The 6974-nt window shown below is 38.4% G+C and overlaps 1 protein-coding gene across 1 annotated transcript in view; it reads right to left on the bottom strand.

The window, feature by feature from the left end:
* Window positions 1–5842, bottom strand: part of PRKAR1A (protein kinase cAMP-dependent type I regulatory subunit alpha) — a 1144729-nt gene extending 1138887 nt beyond the window's left edge. The window contains exon 1 of the mRNA XM_044085123.1: window positions 5708–5842. The gene's annotated coding sequence lies outside the window, so the exon portion shown is untranslated. The remainder of the gene's footprint in view (window positions 1–5707) is intronic.
* Window positions 5843–6974: the final 1132 nt, after the last annotated feature.

Genomic DNA, 6974 nt, shown 5'->3' with positions numbered 1-6974 from the left:
GGGGTATCATAAAAAAGATACAGTGGTATCCGAAATCTCTCTAGTCCTAAAATTAACACTTTTTAATCTTTTCAAATCCCAGTGCTGGGGATTGTCAGAAAAAGAAACCTTTTAGTGGAGACAACAGATATTACTAAATCCAAGTCTCCCCTTCTCCCGCGCTGCTCCAAAGCAGTCAGTCACCAGAGTGCTTTGGCCTTTGCTTGGGGAGCAGTTTTAAAAGGGATAAAAAGTGCAGGGGGTGTGGGACATGAAAAGACAGACGCAAGCACATAAATATCAAGGAGATAAGTGTTAACTCTCCGAATCACCTTCAGTCCCTGGAACCTCTTCAACTTGTTACAGTCATGTGGTACATCAACAAGCAAGGGGAAACCTTTTTAGCTTGGGATATAACTTCACTGCACAATCTCAGTCTGCAGGTATCCTACATTCTGTCAGAGCAAAGCTGTGTGGCAGACAAGCTGAATAGGAAAAGGGCATGCTCTCACTAAAGGAAACTAGATCAGGGTGTCTTCAAAGATTTGTTCCATCTGCGGGGAGATCAAGTAGAATTATTTGCTCAAGAGGAGGCAAATCAACTGACAATACTCTATTCTAAGACTCCAAGCAAGAAGGCCTGGAAACAGATTCCTGTCCAAGAAAAAGAAAATGCATTTGTATGCTTTTCTACTCTTTCCACCAACATCCGGGGAACTTCTAAAGAAGGGTATCAGAGTTGCAAACTCCTATGTTGAGACATCATCTCATTTTCCACAGGGACAGGGTTTCTTTGCTTAAAGTAGTATCCGAGTTTACTTAAAACCAAACTAGTCATCTCCCAGTTTTATTTCCTGAACCTAGAAATGGGGGAAGAGGATATTCCATACCACTATGGAGGTCCACAGACAACTCAGGTACTATCTTTACAGAAGTAAATCTTTCAGATTGACTGTCAATTTCTTGTTAATTAGAAGGGACAACCTGTGTCAAAACAGACCATTTCCAAATGGTTGACTAAGGCTATTAACTTTTTATACTCACCACAACTATTTCAGGCAGGGTCAAGATCCACTTTACCAAGGCCTTGGCTTGATCTCTGGCTTTTTGGAAAGGGCTGGATTCTAGAAGCTACCTGGACCCATGTACATACTTTGACAAAGCACTACAAGCTCGATTCCTTCTCTAAGCCCAGATCAAGCTTTGCTAGGACCATTCTCCAGGGGCTCCTGGACTCTTCTCCTTCCACCTCCCAAATGTACTTGGCTACAGTAATCTACTCATACAGCGAAGACTACTGCAGCATTGATCAATAAGATGAACACAAGTTAAACTTACCACAACAGCAGATGTTTGAATGATCAGTTCTGCAGTACCCACTCCCTTCCTTCATTCCACTTTTTTTTTTCTACAAGGATGTAGACTTTTTCCTAGCATTGCCATTTCAGGGCTCAGCCTCCCTCTCTCTGCTGGCAGAAAGCTCTGAAGAGCTTTGCGCCCAAGCTTGTCTTTTAGTCAGCTCAGCTCAAGCTGACAGTTTGGGCGTGTGGAAGGTGCCCTGAAGCTTTGGAAGCTGGCAGCCTGTTGTATTCTTAGCAGGATATAACCCCACATAGCTAAGGATACTGCAGCAGTGATTATTTGAACATCTACTGTTACGCTAAGTTCAACTTGCACAACTGTACTTTCTTGAAGTAATTTGAGAATTCATCCAAGCCAAATAAGTTAAGCCCAGAGGAATGAGAGGCAGTTTTTTTCATGTGCAAGTGTGAGGCAGCATATGGATCATTCTCCAAGGGGGAGAATATGTTCTGTATACAGTGTTCAGAACGCAGTTGTCCTTTAGTCTCTAAAACGGGAGCACATCTTTTTGAAAAACATGCAAAAGTGCAAAGGAACACATTAGCAGAAGATAGCCCTGGGTAATAAAAAGATCCCCTCAAACACATGTAGAAAAGGCAGTGATGTACACAATGCTCTTAGAAAAAATAATGCAAGAATGTCCTAGATATACACAAGTCAATTTGTGTGCGAGACAAATTAAGATTTTAAACCACAGCACATCAAATGGGTACAGTAAAAGGGCAGGCTACACGGGTTAATGAATCTAACTACTGTCAGAGCTTACATGTCTAATAAACATGGGTTAACCAAGCAAGCATACAAATTAAAAAAAAAAAAAAAAGGCAAAAAAAAGTGCACTTCTTCTGAATACTAACAAATTATAAGCAAAGGCTCCTACAAATGAAACTGTAACGAAATACACAAAATGGGGGAGGGTGCAAACTGCAACTGCCTCTAAAAGCTATTTACACATTTCAGCCTTTTTCCTTTCATACCTATTACAGAATGGATTCTCAAACATAAAAAGATGCCAGGTTTAATGTGTACAAATTAGTAGACTAAGTTTACAATACACCACAGCGATCTAGTGTATCATTTTTACCATCATGGTTCAGTACACGCTACTTTCCTCAGATACACATTTCTTATTTGCTGAGCAATACTGCTACACTCTCTCCCTATTCCACAAACAAGACAATAATATAAAGATCTCGAGCTACACACCTAAAAAGTAAGGGGTTCAAATCCTGCACAATTTGTGACTTAGCAATTCTTATTTTCTTGTGCTTCTATTTCACACTTCACCTTTTTTGGCTTAGTGTATTCATGTATTCACCTAGGACAGAAAAACGTCCAACGTTGTGTCAACTCCTTCAGCGACTGTCAGTATGCCAAGTTTCCTCCAACAAGTTCTCATGTAACAGCAGTATGAATTTACTGACAGAATATACACTGTACACAGTACTTTAAAAAATATGCAAATACTCACCCCACACAAACATTTGCTCTACATCTGTATGGACAGAGTGAAGCCACAGTCTACATGGAATATTCTCTGTAACATGCAGAGTTGTATTATGCAAACATACATAGCAACACACTACTCAGTTCTGCTCAAAAAGAAGCACTCAGCAACTGCACGTCTTAAAGAAACTCTTTATATAGTTATCACACAGCCAAGTGTCTTTTAAAATTAGTTGATAGTACAATAAATGTGATTAACTTACAATGTTTATGGCTACTTATCAAATGAATGTCAAGCTCCACAGTTTTCACTCCTGCCCACAAACACACCTCAACCATATAAAACAAGTGCATTTAATTAATTGAGACAAAATAGCCAACACATACCATGTTATGCATCCATTTAATACCATTCATTGTAAAGGCTGGATCTGCCACTAACAGAAACAGCAAAGATGCTTTGGGGGGGTGGGGTAAAAATGCTCACTGTCAGGTACACTTACTGAAATTTTGCTCTGTATTTTTTGTCATCATGCATGCTCACTCTCTGGGCCTGGGTCATTGCTAAAAAAATGGTCCAACAACTAGAGAAATGTTGTGCTAAAAGTTCAAACACTCAGAAATAAAGTAAAATATTTAATGAATACAAAGTTGAGCACTTTCATCCTTACGAGTGGTCAGGACTTCATCAGAAACTTTCCAGAAATGGCAGGACATTTTTGTATATTATAAGTGGTTGATCATCCAAGAGACACAACGCTGACAAAAGGGGTGGAAAGCACCACAACTAACAACCAAGCAGGCCACATATAAGTGTGGGTTTTGCCATCACTGCGAGTATACATTGGAAGGCAGCAAAATACTGCAGTCCGTAACAAACCATATGCTTCTAGTAAATATTTTAATTGTGGGACTACTGGTCTTAAGCATATGAATAACTGTTTGCCATACACCTCTTTTTACACAGGAAAAACTGAAACACTTAGGATGAGAATTTACAAGAAAACGCATGACATTCTTATCACAAAAAGATACATATACGAGAATGTTTGTAAAATGTGCCTGTATGATCTCCAGTGTCAAGCTTTTGTAATGGGTAATATTCCCATAAATACCAGAGGTGGTCCTTGGGAAACCAGGATACAGTACTGGGAACTCCAGTTCCTTTATTTTTGGACATATAAACATTTTTTAGTGTGATCTTAAATGACCGTTCACATGTCATCTTGAATGTCATTCAATGGTAGACTGCAATTTTGTTAGTTCTGAAGTATTTCTGAATGCTCTAAGGATGAAAGTGCTTAACTGTGTTTTCATAAGTCCAAACATTAAAGAAATATTTTAGCACAGTATTTCCCTGGTTGTTGATACTCATAGCCGTGTCTTCCACTTTGCTGTTTTTTGTTCTAACGAGCCCATCCCAAGCAGGAAACAAAATACCTGCTATGGAGCTAGGATACACAAACTCCTGCCCTAATCTCATTAAAAGTAAACAGAAAATAAACCAATCCACTAGTAGAACATAACTTACAGCAACATAGACATGAAATCAAGAGCCTTCTGGCCAGTCTGTTTCTGATGGAGAAAATATTTTTTTAAAGTAGGATCAACAAAAGATTTCCAAACAAGATATATATTCAACACAGGCACGCACAAAGTGATACCCACTTATACACAATTACTATCTACTCTCAAAAAACACAGTAATAAAATAACATATCAGAAGCATAAAAACAAAATGGATTAGCACTTCATTACTATAATCAAGCAGTGGCTATTTTTACTTGCAGTAAAAACACACAAGAATTAACCCATTACCTTGTAAACTTTAAGATATCCACATTTCAACATTTTTAAAAGTGTTGTGGTCCAATTACTGACTATAACTTTTGCATTACAACTCAAAGGAGAAAAAATTATATAACATTACAAAATGTTCTAACAAAACACACCAGAAAACTGTTTACAAGTATTTTCTCCAGCTGCACATAAAATTTTTAAATGTTATGTGACTAAATCAATAAAACTATGTTATCTACTACAGAACAGGTAAAAAACATTATGGAGTAAAAACTTTCTGCATCAATAAACAAACAGCCCCTGTAACATCCTTGTAAAGCTTACTGTTTGACTCAATCATCTGCATTTGTTCTCTTTAGCACTTCATCTGGGAATACAAACCAATAAATATATCAATTTAGTATCTAATAACAAATAAAAGTATAGCATGGAGGTACTATCCAAGCTGTTTTTGCCTACAATGTCAGCTGCGTGCTGTGTCATTCTGAGGCAGGCACTTAACATCCAGAGCTGCCATTGTCAGTCTGACAATCAAACTGTATGGAGCCTTGCAAATAAGTGTAATGGTGGTGGGATTCTGATTGTCAACAAAATGCATGCATAATTCCACAGTTCATATGACAGGTAACACTAAAAGTTCTACACCACTGCCAATCAGAGGCTATCAATTATAACTGTGGATCTCCTCAATATAACCTTGCCATTAAGGCACATAAATGTATATAAACTTCAGTGTCCTTAACAATAATAAGGATATGTGAAATGACATCTCAAAAATCAATCCCAGCCCGCATTACCCCAATATAAAACCACATACTTTAAACTGCCCACTTGGTCCTCACAGGACAAACAAACACTGGACTCCAAAAAAGACTTGCTATACTACTGAACTGGATAACATCATGGGCCAGCAAAAATACGTTTTAAATGCATCTGATAATTACAATCCTCAATAAATCAGCCTAGTGGCTTTACCCCCTTTGCCAATGACGCCATCTTGAACATGCACAATGACAACAAAACGAAAACAGCAATTGCCATCAAGTTTCGGCTCTAACGCAGTAAAGACAAGCACTTATATAAATAAATACAACGACAAAAAATTCCAAATACCACTTACCAATAACACCTCTACCCCAAAATCCAAGCTCCTGAACTAACCGACAATTAGAAACACTCCTCTACTGTGTTTTCCTACACAATCTTTGGCTTGCTGCCTCACCGGAAACGAATGGGAAGCCAATCTCTAGCAGGCATTGACGTCAATCGGTCTCGTTCTGACAGAGATCCGGTTGCCCTGGCAACCTTAAAACGACAGTATCTAGTACTTGGGTTTCCCCATCTTTTAAACCCGTTAACTTCATTGGTTTCTTCTAAAGTTTTAAGCTATTGCTCAGTTGAAGAGTACAATAATAATACAGAGCACAATGTGTCTGTTGACATATAAACACAGTTATTACTGATAGCAGGGTGAGCTCTCCATGTCTGTGGTGGGAGGGGTGATCTACTGGCGGCGTAGTGAAAAATCCCGACTTAGAAACTGTCAGTTAAAAAGATGCAACTCGAAAGTTTGAAACGTGCTATACTATGCTTAATTTTAAAATATTGACAATCAACAAAGTAAAGTCATAAGTTTGGTGAAATAAGTAGAGCCTTCTTAATTTTAGACCTTTCCGTATGTTTGTTGTAACTGTGTAATATTTATTTATTTTTATTTTAGACATTTCCGTATGTTTGTTGCAACTGTGTAATATAACTCAATTCTAAATCTTACGAAGCAGGAAAAAAAAAATGCATACCTCAATTGAAAAGTGACTTTCAAATACTCATTCCACTTCAAAGTGGAGACGAAGTATTTTTAGTGATCTCCACATGGGGGAATGAGGTAAGCATCAACAGCTGTGTCACGTTCAGGAATGAGTGTTCATCAACCTGTAGATATAAAATAGCTATAATGGCTCTTAAAGTAGGTACGTACCGCCAGTAAGCATACAGAGAGAGCGAGATCTCCATTGTCCCTCATTTTTGTCTCAAACTTTTGCTCTGTCCCTCCTCTCTGAAGATTTGGAGAGAAGGTGGTAGATTGCATTTAATAAATAATGATATTACTTACAGTTATATACTTCTTTTTATTTTAGAAAATACGTGTTATTTCACATTATCTTATTTTGTTAACTTTTCAAGTTAACAGTTCTAATATTTTTAAAAGTGTGCCGCCCCTGCATTGGTGCAATAATCAAGGAGCCTCAATCCTCAGCACTGGCAACAGTGAGGGGGGATACACAATGGGAGGACAGGAGTGGCCTTAGGTCAACTGGTGCCCTAGGTAAAAGACCTCCACAGCGCCCCCCACCACACCACCTGGTGCACCCATCCTGGTCTACCTA

The sequence above is a fragment of the Protopterus annectens genome, chromosome 10.part0 (assembly GCF_019279795.1).
Source record: "Protopterus annectens isolate FY-2018-M chromosome 10.part0, PAN1.0, whole genome shotgun sequence".
Lineage (NCBI taxonomy): Eukaryota > Metazoa > Chordata > Ceratodontiformes > Protopteridae > Protopterus > Protopterus annectens.
The sequence above is the reverse complement of the archived record's forward strand: the minus strand, read 5'-3'. Positions and strand labels throughout refer to the sequence as shown.